Here is an 18,978-nt window from a genome sequence, read left to right as displayed (position 1 = left end):
TTTCTACAGGCAGACAGGTGAAGGCAGAAGAGAAGGAAGAGGGGACAACTGGGAAAGAGGGGATAGAAAACTGTAAAAAAGCAAAGGAGTCTTGGGCCATTGAATTAAAGACTGGCTTGCTGGGGTTGGGGGGAGGGACAGGAGGAGGTGGAGGTACAGTGTTACATGCAAAGCTATGTTTCTCTGCTTAAGAAAATAGGGGAATGTACTATATGCTATAATCTTCAGAAATCTAGAAAATTCACTTCTGTGGACTATTTTATTCCTCTCATATTTGAGTATGTAAGGCATTATAGTAGCACCTTCACAAATACCTGGAATCTAAGAGGTCATTACACAAATTAATTGTGATTTGTATATTCATATACTTGTTATAAAAAAATTAAAAATAAAAACAATTTTTAGTTATAGGCCAGAGGTATAGTTTTGGTTACTATAGTTTTTCTCTTCAGAATTGAATTAATCATATTTTGATTAATTAGTTTTGGATATTAGATTTGTTCTGTGTGTTTGGACTATTGGTAATGTGTTGATACTGAAGATTATTGAGAAATGTCTTAGTCAAAAATAGCATATTATAATAAATTGTCCACACGTGCTTTCTGCTTAACCAGGCTGTTTTGCTGAAACTGTAATCATATAAGGATGTCAGTAGGAAGCAATGACCAATATTAACAGGTAGTTTGAAGCCAGATTCATACTCGTAGATTACGAATTTTACTGAAGCTGTACAGAATATTAATAACTTCATTTACCAGGCTTCTGCGTATATTAGTATTATAATACCCAGAGATTACTGCTAGAACTTATTAATATTTCTATAATAACAGCATGGAAGATTTTCTAAGTTTAAGTGTTTTTGAAATTTTTAATAGTTTTTCTTTAAGAAAATGGCCTCATAAGCATTGTCTTACTAATCATCAGAACATACCTTCGTGTTGGGAAAGAAATAGTATTTATGGAAATTGAGGAAAAGCAAAATGACCAGGAGCAGAATACATACATACACATGTATGAATACACAATGTGTTTCTTGGAAAGCTGATAATCGTTACTCTTGGTACAGAGTGTGACTTTGGCTGCATCCCACCATCTTTTGATGACATTCTCTCTTTGTCATTAAGTTGTCCTAGACCACATAAGGTGCAAAACTCAGGCTAAAGTAGGATGATGATGTGCGTTATGTGCATAAGCTTAGGGTAAGCAGTAAACAGTCTCTTCTTTCTCTTAAGACAAGTAGCCAATCTAAGTAAGGATTATTGCCAAGTAATTTTCATTACAGTTACTACTTTAGTAAAAATGTCTTTGTAAAATTGAAGAATACATGTTTATCCTTGATGACATCCTTTGTTTTAGGGGTTTCCTTGCCATTTTCAACTGAATGGAGGGCTACATTCAGTAAGCACTTGTTCTGTGCCTGGCCCTGCCAGATGGTCAGAATCTTTCTTCACTGTTCAATAGTCAGGCTTTCTTTAGATCTTAACTTCAGAATTGGAACTTGCCAGTTTTGTTTTTCTAAGTATTCTCGGTAAAAGTAGGTTGATTGGTGAACGCTGAATTTAAAAATGAAATTTTCACTTGAGTTTTCTGTGATGAATTACTACAAAGTATGAAGTTTGCCATGAACATCCTCTGTCAATGCTGTTGACAACACATTCATACCTTCCCCTTTGTATATGACTCTTATCCATGCTTCTCCATTAATCTTCCAAAGGATCTCTGTTCAGGGTTTCTAAGGATTTTTTTTCAATGCATTAGAGTATTACTCCCTAGACTATTATCTCTTATTCTTACTAAATGACCAACTTGCCATTTTTTCAGTTATGTGCATCCTTAATAATATCCTTTGAGCATGAATGCATTATATTTTCAAAGAAACAGTGGGAATTTTATAACTTAATATAGTACTTGGGGGGGAGGGAGGTTTCTTCTTATTGAAGTCAAAGCTCTTCTGTGTACTGTTTCTGATTGTAGTTTTTCATTTCAGTCTTTAGGTTCAGGCAAGATCTTTCTTATTGATTGGGGATTCATCCTCATTATGACAAAGATATGCTGTTGTAATATTAATCTATTTAAGTCACTTCCACAAATAGCTATAAGGAAAATAGACAAGTGTGATTATAACAATATCAGAAAGCTATACAAGGTTGTCATTAGGTGTGGTTAGGTCCAGTTGACCTCCTACCTGCATCTAGTAGCCTCCAAAGCTGTTGGACAAAGGAAGAAGGTAGATGGTAGAAGTATATAAAAAATTTAAATGAGTGAGGACACCTGGAATGTTTTTCTGGCCTTCTTTCAAGTGGTCCCAGCAGTTGTGAAAGAGTAAGAATCCTTGCTCAAAAAAATTATTTGAAATTAGGATACAGAGTTAATCTTTGGTGACTTGTTTTCTTCTCTTTCTTCTTCTACTTCCCCTGAAGAATCCTCACACTTTCCAACCCTACCATTAACTTATAGAGAGGTAGTAAGGGGCTTAGCCTAGAGGTAGAAGTATACTTCTCATATTTCAATTCAGCAGACATTTATTAGGTACCTACTGTGTAAAAGCTTCTGTCCTTCTGAGAATCTGGGCAAGGGGATATAGAAATAGTTAAAATCATATAGTTTTTAATATACCATATTGAGAATCAACTTTGTGCAAATGCTAAAAACAGAGTCTCTTGTCTTCAAGATTAAAACCTAGAAATGGAGGTTTAAAACATTTGCATAAATATCAAATATTACAGATAGTATATGACAAGTATGTAAGAGGAATCAATAAAATTATCTGAATATATAGAGGAAGAAAAGATGGCTGTAGGAAATCAGGCAAGTCATTGTTGAAGAAGGGACGTTTGAGATGGACTTTGAAACAAGCATCCAATTTCAGAAGGTGGGTGGCAGGCATTCTAGGCTTCAGGAATGACGTAAGCAAAGACATAGGTATAGAGAATCATGGACATATTTGGTAAGGGGGTGCTAATCTAGCTTGATTTTAAGAGCAGAGCTGTATAAAGTTGTAGACTGATGCCAGATTGTAGAGGACCATAAATGAGAGGCCAAGATATTTATTGATCCAGCAAGCAGGAAGGAGTTGTTAAAGGCTTTTGAATTTGGAATGACATAATCGAGCTATTGTCCATTAAGAAGAGTGAGGTGGTAACATGTACAGAATGGTGCTCTGAGCCTGTTTTCTTATCTTCAGAATGACAGAGTTGGACTAAAAGACTTCTAAGATTTCTCCCAGCTCTAAACTTATGATCCTGTGATGGAATAGGGGATATATAAGACATGGGGGAGACCAGTTAGAAAGGCAAAGAAATAGATATACTAAGAGATAATAGAGGCCTGAAATAGGATACTGATAGAGACTAGAACCATGAACACAAATTCAAAGTGCTGTGAGCAGAGAATCAGTAATGCTTGGTATTGGATTAAACACAAGATCATTATATAAAGGAGTTCTGTTTTATTTGAGCTAATAACTGCTTTGGGCATATATTTCGTGTGACTGTTTCATTTGCATTTTGACATGTAAGACAAGTAAGAACCTTAGCAAAAAATTCCCAGTGTCTAATTTCCAGATTTCCTGTTATTTCATTTTCTTAGATTTTGCCATGTTTCTTGGTGTCAGTTTCCAGTCAGTAAAATAGAATATATTTTCTGGAATTTTGGGCAATTTTATTGTCAAATAGCAAGAGTATTTCATGTATTTATTTTCATTGTTACTAATAACTATAAAATGATCATATGTTAGAAGAATGAAAATTAAACTTGATAATTCTTGTTATTACCTATTAAGTAGTCTTATCTCATTCTAAATTTCTAAACTTTGATGAGCTATCCCCAAGGTGAATTGCTGTTGCAATTATCACATTTGTTCATTCTAATTAAAAAATTAATTCTGATTAAAAAATGTCACTTAAAAATGTTCGGTGAATTAAATATATTCCAAGCAGCTAAAAACCCTTAAAACCACAGTACCTTGTTAACCTCAAAGGTTTTTATTTTCCTTGACCAAAATCCTTTTCTAAGAAACCAAAATGAAAAAGGTAGAGAAAATTAATGCACTGTTGTTCAGAACAACCAGTAAGAACATTGAGGGGTTCATATCCTGACTCTGTATTTTTACTTGGATCTGTGACCTTGGGCAGTCATTCATCATTCCTGGCCCTCAGTTTCCTAATCTTAAAAATGAGAGGATTGAATTGGAGGATTTTTTCAGTTTCTGAATATATCATCTGAATAATTTGCATCATGCCCTGAATTGCTTTCCAACAAAAACAGGTTTTGAGATAGACATGGGAGAGGCAATGTGGTGTAATAGATAGAATGTTGGATCCAAAATCAGAAAGATCTGAGGTTGAATTTTGTCTGATGTGCTTAATGTCTTTGTGACCCTGGAAATGTCATTTAACTACTCTATGACTCAGTTTCCTTGTCTGTAAAATTGGGATAACATCTGACCATAACACTAACTTTGCAGCGTTTTGAGAATAAAATAATGAATGCAAAATGCCTTTTCAAAATTCTATGTAAGTGTTAGTTATTATTATACGGATAAATAACTATCTCTAGGTTAAAAATAAAAAAAGCAAAATTTTACATCCATCTGAAATATCTGAAAACTCACTAAGTTAGCTATTTGGTAGAAGCACTTTCTTCAGTCTTACTATAAACAGTTTGGTTATTATCACCATAAGATTTTTGAGCTTTCAGTTTTTTTTAAAGACAGTTTTAAACCATGAAGTGCCTTTCCCTTTGAGATTATCTCCCACTTACTCTATGTTTTATCTAGGTACCTATACATTTTCTCCCCACTGGAGTGTGAGCTCTAAGACAGAGGCTGATTTTTCTCCCTTTCTTTGTATCCCTAGCACTTAGTACAGTGCCTAGAATATAGTAAGTGTGTAATAAATTCTTATTAACTTTACTTGAAAGTAGGCCGTGTTATTATTAAAAGGATAGTTAGCATATAAAACTCTGATTTTGTGTTTGTTGCAATTTCATTGTATAAACTTCTTTTGTTAGAATAAGTACTTAGAACGAATTTTTAAAGGAAAATAATCTTTGGTAAATACACATTTGGTCTACTAGATGGTATGTTGATCTTTGATTTTTTTTTTTTAATTTAACTCATTTTCATGAGTAAACCAAGCACTTGCCAGAAAGTTGAGCATGTGCAGTCCTAGTAGGTGACATTTATGAGATTGTTTAAAGTTTGCAAACATCCCTGTGTACTTTATCGTATTTGATACTCACAACTCAATGAGATAAATATTATAGATCTATTTCTCTCTGTTTTACCAGTAAGTAAACTGAGACTTAGAGGGATTAAGTCACCTTGTATGATTAAGACTGCTAATAATAGCGCGTTTAGACAGTGTTTTAAAAATAGTTTTATCCTCACCACCACCCTGGGAGGTTGGTACTATTATTATTCCCATTTTGCAAATGAGGAAACTGAGGCTGATAGAGATGGAGTGAATTGCCCAGAGTCACAAGCTAGTAATAAGCATCTGAGGCTGGGTTTGAACTTAGGTCTTCTGGACTCTAGGTCTAACACGCTATGCGCTATGACACCACCTACCTGCCACTAGCTGTAACTAGTGAATGTTGGCAGCAGCCTTTGAACCTTACCGCTATTATATGATCATGTGCCCTTTCCATTCTACCACATAATTCTTTTGTTATCCTAGCTCACATAAACCAGAATGACTCAAAAAAAATTAATTCTTAACCACATGTGCTTCGTGTATACTTTTTGCATTTATCCCATCTGTACAGCCTACTTTGGTTAGTCAGTCTGATTTTCATTTATCCTTATAGTCACAGTAGAAACTAGAATCTTAGAACCCCAAATTTGGAAACAACTTTAGAGTTTAATAGAGTTTAATAGTGCAGCTCATTGCAGGATGTTTGATTGTTTTTTCAACACCTCAACTGAACCAGTCTTCAGGCTCTTCTTGTACAACTTTGTAAGTAACTGATTGCTTCAGAATGGTCCCTATTCCAGTTTAGTACAACTCACATTAAAAGGGAGCTCAATTTTTATACCGAGGCAAAATCTGCCATCTGGTGATTTTTACACACAGAATTTATTACCATGTCATATCATCCTTGGAGCTGTATAACCTAGTAGAAAGAATGTTTGTGTTACCACTCATTGGTTGTATGAATCAAAGCAAGCTGTATAATCTGTGTGGGCTTCAGTGACCTTTCACCTTCCTTCCAGCTCCAAAGCCAGTGCATATCTTCTGTTTGAGGATGGCTGTCCCACCCCTCTCAGCAGTGATTACAAGTTCAGCCATTCATCTTTAGATGATCCAGTTTTGAGTGTCCTCTGTGTCCTGATTGTTTCTAGGTTTCTTTAGAAGATCTCCAAAATCATCCTCCCATCAAATAATTTTCTTCTCTACTTCTTTTATCCCCTAAAAAAATAACAAATAATATACTTCCTACTAAATAGCTTTTCTTCTGTGAAGAAGGTAAAATCATTATCGATGAAAATTTTTTTGAAAGATTTGGGTGTGTCCATCAAAAAGTCATTTTGCCCTAGGTTTACAGGTGAATTTTTCTGTAGTTCATACTTACTGCTTTATATTCATAATTTTTGTTGTTGTTGCTGCTTCTCCTGTTGATTATAATAACAGTAATGGAAGTTGAAGATAATATACTTGTAGCATTCATCTAAATGATGTAGTGGATAAAGTGCTGGGCCTAAAATCAGGAAGACCTATGTGCAGATCCAACCTGAGGCTGGATCTCACAAACTGCGTCACCCTCGTTAGCCTTTGTCTGTCTTGGTTTCCTCAACTGTAAAATGAGGATTATAATAGCACCTATCTCTAGAGTTGTTTTGAGGATCAAATGAGATAATATAAAGTGCTTATCACAGTGCCTGGCACATGATAGGTGTATAAGAAATGCTCATTTTCTTCCTTTTGCTTATTTTGGACCTAGTTCTTACAGGCAATCATACGTCTATTATCATTTAATATTCCAGTTTTAAAGAAATAGATAAAATTGATTAATAGCAAAAACTATAAATATCAGTCATCTATTTTAGTATCACATTTTCTTAGACATGAGCAGATTTTAAGTTGATAAGGAGGTCCATGCATACAGAAGGCATGTTATTAATTGTACAGAAATCAATATACCTAATTTTTCCAGTTTCTAAGCTACCAAGGATTAACTTAGATACAGAAAAAAATTAGCCTAGTATATGTTAAGTATGTATTGAGTTAAGATTAAGAACTTGGTCATAAAACCTAAAATTTCTAGTAGTAATATAATGACCACATTGTGAATGTTCAATGGACCTGAGTTAATGTAGTGAACACTTAAAGTTTGATGATTTTTTATTCCTGTTTATTCCTTCAACAGATATTTTACGGGTAGATATTATGTGCCTGGAAAATATATGTTTATAAGAAATTTCAAAGGATTAGACTTTTTTCCTCCCTTATAATCTTTTATGATCTGAGAATGGTAAGAATTCCTTAAATCAGATTTGATTTTAAATTCCTCATTCTCAGAATTACGTCATACTTAATTCTTCAAGACTCTTTGACAAGGTTCCCTCTCCCCATGTGAAAAGTCTTCTAGGTTCTTACTAGTGATATATTTTTAAGATCTTTTTCCATTTCCCAAATTCTCTTGGCTTTAATAATTTTTGTTGCCTATATTCAGAAATGAAAAAGGAAGCATGTTGGTTATTAGTTTATGTTTTTGATTTAAAAATATGATATCTGATTTTTTTTGCCACTTTTTTTGTGTATTTTTTTATTTCTTTGAGATACCTTGATCACTCAATCATCAGTCACTTATTAATCACCTACTATGCTATGCATTATGCCAAGCACCAGGATCACAAATACAAAAGTGAGGTGGGCTAGCTTACATTCTACTGAGGGAATATAATATATTTATAAGTGTGTAAATAAGATTTATACAACAAAAGATTTACACATTTTGGTAGAGAAGAGGGAGACCAGGGAATGAGGAGAGACCTCCAAAAGATGGTGTATGAGCTGAGCCTCAAAAGGAGAGATTACAGACAGGGCATAGGTAAGGAAAGAGCAGTTTGCAGACACAGGGAATGGAGGTGAGAGAAGGATGTTGTGTGGTTGGATGGATAGGAGAGAGGTAAGACTTGATATAAGGAGACCAATTAGCAGGGTATTGCAGTAATCCAGGAGAGAGGCTGATGAGGGCCTGAACTAGGGCAGTGCCTGCGCAAATGTAAAGAAGGTCTTGTGAGAGAGAGAAACTTGGAGATAGATTAGATATGAGGGAGAGAGAGAGTTATTGAGAATGACTCCAAGATTTTGAACCTGTGTGATTGGAATAATGATGGTGACTTCAATAAAAATAGAGAAATGGGAAGAGGGGTAAGATTATGGTAATTACTTGAGTTTTGGACTTGAGTTTAAAATGCTTGTTGATATTGAAGTGCATATATGTAGCAGTAGATGAGATAAGGGACTAGAACTCGAGAAAGAAATGGGGACAAAAACCCTTAATTTTAATTTTAAAATATTAGGGCTGAATGTAGAGATTTGAGAGTCTTCCACATAGGAATAATCGAACAAAAGGAAGCTGATGAGAGCAATGCAAGAGTGTAGACAAGATATGGATGGCAGTTGTGGAAAGGAGAACTAAGAAGGATTAGAGAGGAAGAGAACCTTGACAGCACTGTCACAAAAGTCTCAGGGAGAAGGAGTGTCAGACACTACAGAGAGGTCAAGAGTCATGAGGACCAAGAAAATGCCATTGAATTTATCAATAAAGAGATCATTGGTGGCATAGAGAGAGAGTAGTTTTTTTTTTAAAAAAAATTAATTTGTTTTCAGTTTTCTACAACTTCCTTATATCTTTTATTTTTCCCCCTTCTTTCCCCCTTTTTCTTCCCTCCCTCCCTGAGACAGCGTGCAATCTTATATGGGTTCTACACATACATTCTTATTAAATACATTTTCACCTTAGTCATGTTGCATAGAAGAATTAAAATGAAAGGGAAAAACCATTAAAAAAAAAGGTAACACAAAACAAAATGATCTGCTTCATTCTGCAATCCAATTCCATAGTTCTTTCTCTGAGGCTTTTTGTCTCAAGAGTCCATTGGGAATTTTTTAGGTCCTTGCATTTCTGTGAAGGGCTAAGTGTACCAGAAAAATTCCTTACACACTGTGCTTGTTGCTGTGTACAGAGTTCTCCAAGTTCTGCTCCTTTCGCTCAACATCAGTTCATATAAATCCTTCCAGGCCTCTCTGAAGTCTTCCTGTGCCATCATTTCTTATAACACAATAGTACTCCATTACATTCATATACCACAACTTGTTCAACCATTCCCCACTTGATGGATATCCCCTCGATTTCCATTTCTTGGCCACCAGAAAGAGAGCTGCTATAAATATTTTTGTACATGTGGGACCCTTTCCCATTTTTATGATCTCTTTGGGATATAGTCCTAGAAGTGATATTGCTGGATCAAAGGGTATGCACATTTTTGTAGCCCTTTGGGCATAGTTCTAAATTGCTCTCCAGAATGGTTGGATCAGCTCACAGCTACACCAACAATGAATTAGTGTTCCAACTCTCCTACATCTTCTCCAATATTATTATCTTCCTGTTTTGTCATGTTAGCCAATCTGATATATGTGATGTGGTACCTCAGAGTTGTTTTGATTTGCATTAGAGAGAGTAATTTCTGTCAAATGGGAGAGTTAGAAGCCATATTATATGAGTTTGAGAAATGAGTGGAGGATAAAAATTGGAGACAGCAATAGACACATAGCTATGAAAGGGATGGGAGAGATGCAGGACTGTAATATTATGGGATACTATGATCAAGGGAAGGTTTTTGTTTTCTAACCTAGGGGAAACATCTAAGCACAATTGTAGACAGTAGAAAAGGAGCCAGCCATCTGATCATTTTAGATGGAAGTCAAAAAATGGAAACTCCCAGAAAGAGGTGGGAGTGAATGAGACCATGAACATAAGTAGAGGGGGTAAGGATCAAATAAGATAATGTACATAAAATGCTTTGTAGACTTTAAAGTGCATTTTAAATAGCTGTTGTAGTTGTAGTTATAACTAAAAATCTTCGTTGAGGAGGATAATTTCAAGAGGATCAAGATATGTCATTGAACAGAATTAGTCTGAAAAATGTTGGGGTTAAAGAAGCTTTGTCTCTGTTTTGAGGAATTATGTGATTTTGAATAATGGAAAGTATTCAAAATTTAGTTATATTTCATTTACCTTTCTTAGTCTTTTTCACTTTTATAAAATCTTGAGAATGATCTACATATATGTCAAGGATGTCCTAATGAAACTAGGAGAAAGGATCAGACAGGCTTTCAAAGATGATTTTTTGAAGTAGACTGTCTTCACAGTTACACAGTTGCCTGAAATCAGTAGAAAATGAATACAAGATCCTGCTATATTTATTGTTTTATTAACCCTCCAAACAATATTTGTATCAGTAGAGTAAAATGTAACTTTAAAGGCTCTCATCCATCAACAATGTCTCATGAATGCTATGAGTATGCAAGACCTTTTTCAACACACCCTTCCCTCCTATCTGCCAGCCCTCTTGTTTTTGTCAAAGAAGATGTAAAAAGGGGAGAGAAATAGGGAAGAGAAAGGGATTTGGAGTTGCTTTGGGAAGCTGAGGCATTTTGAAGGCTCTTGAAACTGCTTGCTGACCACAGGTGAGACAGCGTATCTCAGGAATGCCAGCATTCTGGGAACAAAAGATTGTAGATCATGGGACACCACAGTTGTCAGAGAATCCAAAGTGCAGGTGATCCACAGGGGCAGCCTTGCTTGGCAGTTACTCTGCACACTTCACAAGCATCCATCTCCCTCATCTGTGTGCATGTAGAAGCCACAGTTTATGGTATTTATTTATCTGTTAAATCAGATCCAGAAAGTGTCTAGCAAAGAAAGCAGCCTTAAGAAGGGGAAGAATGAGACGGGTGTTTTGGCAAAACTCTATACAGTTGAGGGGCAGCTTGGTGATGCAGTGGATAGAACACCAGTGCAGGAGTCAGGAGGACCTGAATTCAAATCTCCCCTCAGACACTTGACACTCACTAGTTGTGTGACCTTGGGCAAGTCACTTAACCCCAGTTGCCTCATCATGGGTCATCTCCAGTCATCCTGATGAATATCTGGTCACTGAATTCAGATGGCTCTGGAGGAGAAGTGAGGCTGGTGACCTGCACAGCCCTCCCTCACTCAAAGCAAAGTCAAGTGCAAGTCATGTCATTATTTCTCTGATGGCATGGTCTTCTTTGGCAACGAAGGACAAACATGCTGTATACAATTGAGAAAAGGGCATTTTATGCATTTTTATTTTTATGCTTCCCACGTCAGAGGGAAGTGGGTCAGGAAGAAGAGGTTTGATATGATATGATGTTAGGTATAAATCACTCAGTGACAGATAAAAATGGCTGCTACATTTCAACCCATAACTGGCCATCTAAAGTGAGAAAATGGGAGTAGCCCTTGGCAGAACTTCAGTCCCGTCTCTGGGAGGAAGTTTAGAAGGCTTTGGCCACTGGTGGAGGCAGCTGTACTCTGTCGTCTGCCCAGTCCAGTCCAACAAACATGTTTTGAGAAACTGCTGCATTCAAGGCCTTATGCTTGCCACCGGGAATACGAAGACACAATAGGAAAATAGTGTCTCCATCCTGAAGAATATCTTTACTAGGGAAAATATGTTTTAGATTAGTTGGTATAGAATTATTTAAAGAGTGAAGGGATAAGCATTAATAATTCATTAAACTGAGAAAAATCTTTCTTGATTACTAAGTACCCAAGTTTGTGGGGAAGTAAAGGAGTAGAGTGGGAAGGGCAGGGTGCCATTAACACTAGGGCTTCTGCCTCAGCAATAGCTGTTTGATTTCCATTACTATGCCTGGAAAGGTGGGACTCCAACCCCAGACTCTCTCCAGGACAAGATTTGGACTTGCTGCTACGTGTGGAAGCACTCCTAACTCTGCCCATCAAACCATCCTAGAAAAACAACACTTGAGCTGTTCTTCATCACAGAACACCAAGTACATAGATGTTGGTTGCAGTCTGTGGAGGCGTGACTTATTTCTCTCTCTATTGTCTGAGAAAATACCACTACCCTTGCCATTTATTGCCACTAAATGCCTAGGTCAATGTTGATCACCTCCTGACTTTTATGTCCCAGCCCTAGTACCTTCTCCTGTCTTTGCCATTATTAGCCCTAGAGGGTCAAGCTCTGATCCTGACACTTGTCAGAGCCTGCATTTGGAGGCCTCTGCGCCCCAAAAGCTACTATTAAAACTTGCTGCTTTATATAGAGGTATTACCTATTCTACCTTGCTTCATCTAAAAGAGAAAAATACTTTAGCCTTCTGAGTGTCAGACATCAGGACCAGGGTCTTCAGGCCCAAGTTGTAATCAAGTATGTACTCTACAAGCCTCTTCTCAGTGTTTGTCACTTCCCTCCATCTTGAAATAAGGCAAAGGAACTGGTGCCGAGTGTGAGTTCAGGCAAGTTACTGGAGACCTGAGTAGTAAATATCTACCTGACCTGACATTCCTTTCTATCACTGGCAAAACTGCCATCCCCTGCTATCACTCAGCACCATCTCTTCTTTTGAGAGTTATTCCATATATATAGTACTGTCCAGAGTCTTATTACAGAAATCTACCAGCCTCTAAGTCACTCTTCCTCTTTTTTTCATAGAGTTCGGGATACAGATCTTATAGACTTCCTCCCAACCTTTGCCTCATATAAATATGTCCTCAAGCACTGTATTCTTCCAGTTCTTCATTTGAAGCATAATAGATTCTGTTTCAGCCTCTTAGCTTCACTTCGTGTGTCTCTCTGCTTCAAGTATATTTCTTGAAAGCAACATATTATCAGATTCTGGTTTAAATCCATTTTTAATCCATTTTGTTATCAGCTTTCTGTTTTATGGGTGAGTTCATCTATTCACTTTCACAGTTATGATTACTAACTATATATTTCTCTCTATCCTATTTCCCCCCTTATTTATCCTCTCTCTTTTTTCGCCCTTTACCCCCTCAAAAGTATTTTACTTCTGTCCACCGTCTCCCCCAATCTGTCCCCTCTTCTGTTAGCCTTGCACCTTCCCTGTAAGGTAAGATAGATATCTATACCCAATTGAGTGTGTATGTTCGTTCTTTGAGCCAGTTCTGATGAGGGCAAGGTTTAAGTATTGCCCACCCCCCCATCTTTCCCTCCAATGCACAAGCTCTTCCTTTCATACCTTTTATGTGAGATAATTTACTGCATTCTACCTCTCTTCCTCTTTCCTTAGTGCATCCCTCTTTCTCACCCTTTCATTTATTTTTTTAAAAATCATCCCCATCATACCTCACACCCATGCCCTCTATCTGTGTATACTTCATACTGCCCTAAAATTGATAAAATTCTTAGGAGTTATAAGTATCATCTTCCCATGTAGGAATGTAAAAGTTTAACCTTATTGAATCCCTTATGATTTCTCCTTCCTTTTTACCTTTTTATGCTTCTCTTGAATCCTGTATTTGAAAGTTAGATTTTCTATTCAGCTCTAATCATCAGGAATGCTTGAAAGTCCTCTTATTTCATTAAATGCCCAATTCTCCTACCCCCAACCAAAGAATTATACTAAGCTTTGCTAGGTAGGTGATTCTTTGTTGTTATCCTGGCTTCTTTGCCCTCTGGAATATCACATTCCAAGCCCTCCAGTCCTTTATTGTAGAAGCTTCTAAATCTTCTTTGACTCTACAATATTTGAATTGTTTCTTTCTGGCTATTTGCAGTATTTTCTTCTTGACCTGAGAGCTCTGGAATTTGGCTATAATATTGCTGGGAGTTTTCTTTTGAGATTTCTTTCAGGTGGTAATTGATAAATTTTTGGTTTGTATTTTACCCTCTGATTCTAGGTATCAGGACAGTTTTCCTTGATAATTCCTTGAAATATATCTGTCTTCTTTTTTTAATCATGGCTTTCAGGTAGTCCAATAATTTTTGAATTATCTCTTCTCAATCTGTTTTCCAGCTCAGTCATTTTTCCATTGAGATATTTCACATTTTCTTCCATTTGTTCACTTTTGGTTTTGTCTTATTGTTACTTGATATCTCATAGTTGTTAGTTTCCACTTACCATGTTCTTATTTTTAAGGAATTATTTTCTTCAGTGAATTTTTGTGCCTCATTTTCCATTTGGCCAGTTCTGCTTTTTAAAGAGTTCTTCTCTTCAGTGGATTTTTGTGCCACCTTTACCAAACTGTTGCCTCTCTTTTCATGATTTGCTTGCATCACCATCATTTCTTTTCCCAATTTTTCTTCTACCCTTATTTGAGTTTTAAAATCCCTTTGGAACTCTTCCAGGAATTCTTTTTGGGCCTCTATCCAATTCACATTTTTCTTTGAGACTTTGCATGTAGCTGCTTTGATTTCATTTTCTTCTTTTGGGTTTGTTTCCCGATCTTCCCTATCACCATAGCAACTTTCTGTGCTCAGATTCTTTTTTTTTTTTTTTTTTTGTTTTTTTACTCATTTTCCCAGCCTATTTCTTGACTTTTAACTTTATGTTAAAATTGGACTTTGCTCATGGGATGGAGGGGGCACTGTCCCAAGTTTCAGGCCTTTCTTGCTGCTGTTTTCAGAGCTAGTTCTGGAAATCTGTAAGGTTTTGGTTCTTCTAAGGTGGTATGATCTAAAAAGAGGTGTGCTCACTGTCCTCTGGGTCTGTGCTCTGCTCCCTGAACAACCACAAGCACTCTTTTCCACCCTGGAGCTGTGACAAGGTTCTCCTGTCCTCTGGGGCAGCAACCACTGAAATACTACTGCTCCTCCTTACTCTGGTACTGCAACCTGGCCCTGCACATGAGCAGTGCAACAGAGTCTTGTACCCAGTGCCAACAGAGTATTCTCAGTAATCTGATGAATTTTCTGACTCCCTTAGCATCTGTGGGCTAAGAGCTCCTGAAGCTGCTACACTGATACATGCCCCCAAACACCTGCTACGGGTTGAGACTGGGAGGCAGAGTAGGCTGCACTATGCTCCACTCTCACCCCAGTGAGACAGACCTTTCCTGCCAATCTTCTAAGTTGTCTTAGATTGGAAAATTGTTTTACCCTGAGCTTGTGTAGATTTTCCTCTGCCAGAATTTGTTTTGAGGCATTATTGTAATGTTGTTTAGAGAGCTCAAGGGCGTCCCTGCCTTTATGTTGCCATCTTGGCTGTGCCTCATGAGGCTTATTCTCTTCCAGTTCTTCAACCTCATTGATGCCCAGGCAGTCATACCTTACTTTAGTGCTTCTTAAAAGCAGTGTGCTAGGGATGCATTGAACTGTATGGAATTTGGGTTGGTGATCCCATGTGCACATCTCATTTGACATACATAAAGTATACTTGAAATCAGAGGTGAGTCTCTGACTCCTGTTATTGTTACCAACATAACGTTGAAGGTGCTATTATTCTTCATGTCATGGAATAGTGTTATGCCAGGAACAGAAAAAGATTGAGAACTGTCACCTTGGATTGACACTCATAATTATCCTCCTTTTTTGATCCTGGACTCTGAAATTGCTCTTTAGTCATAGCCTTCTGTTCCATTTATACTGCTCAGTTTGGAAAAAGTGAGCACCACCCACTCTTCCTCCATCCTACCTTTGCAGACTCACGTTATTCTCTTTGATGCCCTCTGCGTTCCAGGGACGCTGGCCTGCCAGCCATTTCCACCAACTCAGCATTTCCTCTCCATGACTTTCCCCGTATGGTGCCCCCTGCCTATGATGGACTTCCTCCTCATTTTCATATCTTAACAATCCTTAGAGGTCTTCAAGGTTCAGTTCAGGTACCACCACCTCAGCAAGTCTTGCTTGACTCCTTCCAGTTGTTAGTACTTTCTCTGTCCTTCAATTATCTTGGGTTTACTCTTCCATGTTCATGTCATTCCCACTTCCCCAGCCTAAGTCCCCCCAGCATATGTTTCGTGAGCATGAGACAGTTTCATTTCTGTCTTCACTATCCTAGAACCTAGCACAATATTTTGCACATTTGTGTCTTGACCTGTTATTTCATTGGTGTAAGGTCCTTCTCATCAAGGACACTTCCTCTACTAAGGCAGAGGAGCCACAGTTCTGCAGTTTATAGCCTCACAGAGTTGCTTATTGTCACTGAGAGGGTCACACAGGCATGACTTATTTAAGGTGGGCCTTGAACTCAGGTTTTCCTGACTCTGTGACTGACTTTCCACCTGCTGTGCTATGCTGCTTATCGACTTTGCACATAACAGACACTTAATAAATGTTTGTAAAATTGAGCTGAAAGGCTCATGGAACTGAATTGAGCAATTGATTTTTAAATGGGATTTAAGTGATGGGAGGTTTTTCATCTTTTTTTCTCCCTTGTTATATGCCTTTCTAAGCTATAACCTTTCTACTAGCCCATACTCATAGGATTCTTGACTACTCTGTTTTATTTGGCTTTTCTTCTAGTATTGCTCATTTATTTAAATAAGATAGTTAGTAATAATATTTTGAGGGCCAGGTAATCACTATTAAGCCAGCAAGAGCTCTGTTTCCCATTGCCAAGTGTGTCTTTTGACTGTCATGTATGTGATAGGTTTTCTGTCAGCTTCTGATGAAGATTCTCCCTTTAGTAGAAGCATTCCCCGCTAAGAATCAGCAGTTGCCTTCAGATACAGTTTAAGAAAGGTATGAAGATCCCGTAGTTCATAGCTGAAAATAAAGTTTACACTGGAGTCGGAAATTAGCCTTGAAAGTAGAAAGAATTTCTTCTCATTTATCATCACTAGCCTGGGGAAATTTGTCCTTTGGAGATGTCTACAACCCAGCCAATTTGGGGATCCAGAATCTTTGGAAGCAATAGACTGAGTAGATCTAAGTTCTCCACAACATTTCTATCTTGCATTTATTACCTTGTTTTTTATACTTTATTGCCATTAGTAGTTTATCTTAGTAGTAGAAGTGATAGCCCTAAAGCTCAGGCCTGTCCGTGTTATTCATCCCTATTCAGTAAACTTCAGGGGCTCCTGTTCCCTTTAAGGTCAAATACAAACTCCCTTCACACCTGCCTCCAGGCCAATCAAACTGTTTTACTTGCAATTCCTCACAAAGGGCACCCCATCTCCCACCTCCTTGCCTTTCCCTAGGCTGCTCCCCATGACTGGAGTTCACTCCTTCCCCTTCTGGCTTTCTTAGAATATCTAATTTTCTTCAAAGCACTTCAAAAAGTCCTACATGAAGGCTTGTCTGATCTCCCAAGTAGTAGTGTCTCTTTCCCATCCCCCAAAGTTTTCTTTGGATTATTTCATGTATATTTGTTTTATATACGCTTATATGCACCTGTCTCCCCCTATGGAAAGTCTTTAATAGCAGGGCTTTTGTTTTTGTCTCCTAGCCCAGCTTCTAGTATATAGTCAATACTTAGAAGCCGTTTGTGGTTTGACAATGGGTGCAAGGCTGCAGAGTGTATTTGATTGAATTCTTTAAGTGTGTATGAAATGCTTTGGCTACCTGCAGAGCAACAAGAGGAGATAGAAATTGTAGATAAAACAAGTCTCATTGAACTTAGAGCTTAATGAGTTGTTAGGGTACATGGTACAAAAAAATAACTACAATACAAAATAAAAATTTTAGAATGAGAATTTCCCCAGGGATTCCTTTGTATGTATTTTATACAGTATCTAGCCTGTGTTAGGTAGTTAATAAGTGTTTATCATAATGAAGACCACACCTTACATTCCAGTTGGATTTACTACTGATTCAACAGATAAAAATAGTCCTGTACTCGAAGCTGGGTAAATGTTACACAAGATGATTCAGAAAAGAGGTCTTTTTCTATATCTTATAAGAAGGAGTATTAGCCAGTCCCTTTGATTACTGTGTTTGAATTTATACTCAGTGCTTTGGGATGTACATATACATTCCTAAGATGTAAATGTTCATGTCCAAATTTAGATAATGTTCAAAACTCTAAAGCAAAGTCATATGCTCTGAGAGGCAATCTTGACATTACAAAGATCAGTCTTCAAATCCCACCTTGAAACATACATTGGACATATGACCCTGGGCAATCACTTAACCTCTCTTTGTGTCTTAGAAAACTCTTGAATAATATAAATTGTTGAAGAATTATATCAGTCTGAAGTGGTGCAAAGAGTTTTCTTTCCTGGAATTTCTCTGCAGCAGTGAAATCACAGGTACACACATGCACACACACATGCACATACACACTTGTTGATACTTTGTTAATCTTTTGTTAGTTTTGGCATATTTATGAGCAGTTTTTTCTGCCAAATATAAAATAGATAAAAGATTTGGAAAGGAAGGGATATTTCTGTCAGTTTTGCTTGAAAACAGCAATTAATAAACTGGCCTTGATTTTGACAACATGAGATCAATTAAGAATTTGTCAGTGAAGGATATGACAAGAATGAATTTTTGTTCCTTCCATACTCCTGGTACTCAGGTATACCACAGTATAAATCCTGTTCTACAATATGTTAATGGAGGAAGGAACAAGAGAACTAGGCAGTCAAAAAGTGTCTTGTGAGACACGTACTGTCATAGATTCTTTAGCAGAGAAGATAGGTCTGCTTTCCCAAGTTCTCTCAAAATAGCAACTTCCTAATAAGTTTTACTTTGATATATTATTGACATATATAATTTGACATATAAAATTTTTAATTATAACCAATGAATTTTAGGAAGAATTTGACAAGCCAGAGTTCATAAAGAGCAGGAGCTCTCAACTTGGGGTCTGTGCACTTTTTTATATATAGCCATATTACAACATAATTAGTTTTCTTTTCAATCCCACACATTTTATTTTATGCATTTAGAAGCATGATTCTGAGAAGGGTTTCACCAGAATGACCACCAAGGCATTCGTGGCACAAGATATGTTAAAAACCACTGCTCTGGAGGACAGCATCCCAAATAATAAGGGAGCTCACAACTATGCATGT

General features: G+C 37.1%; 1 protein-coding gene across 10 annotated transcripts in view; it reads left to right on the top strand.

The window, feature by feature from the left end:
• The window catches only part of DCAF6 (DDB1 and CUL4 associated factor 6), a 160,891-nt gene that overhangs the window by 98,781 nt on the left and 43,132 nt on the right, over window positions 1-18,978 (top strand). The window lies entirely within an intron of this gene.

Source organism: Notamacropus eugenii, chromosome 2 (genome assembly GCF_028372415.1).
Source record: "Notamacropus eugenii isolate mMacEug1 chromosome 2, mMacEug1.pri_v2, whole genome shotgun sequence".
NCBI classification, from domain to species: domain Eukaryota; kingdom Metazoa; phylum Chordata; class Mammalia; order Diprotodontia; family Macropodidae; genus Notamacropus; species Notamacropus eugenii.
This window is presented reverse-complemented; position numbering and strand designations above follow the sequence as displayed.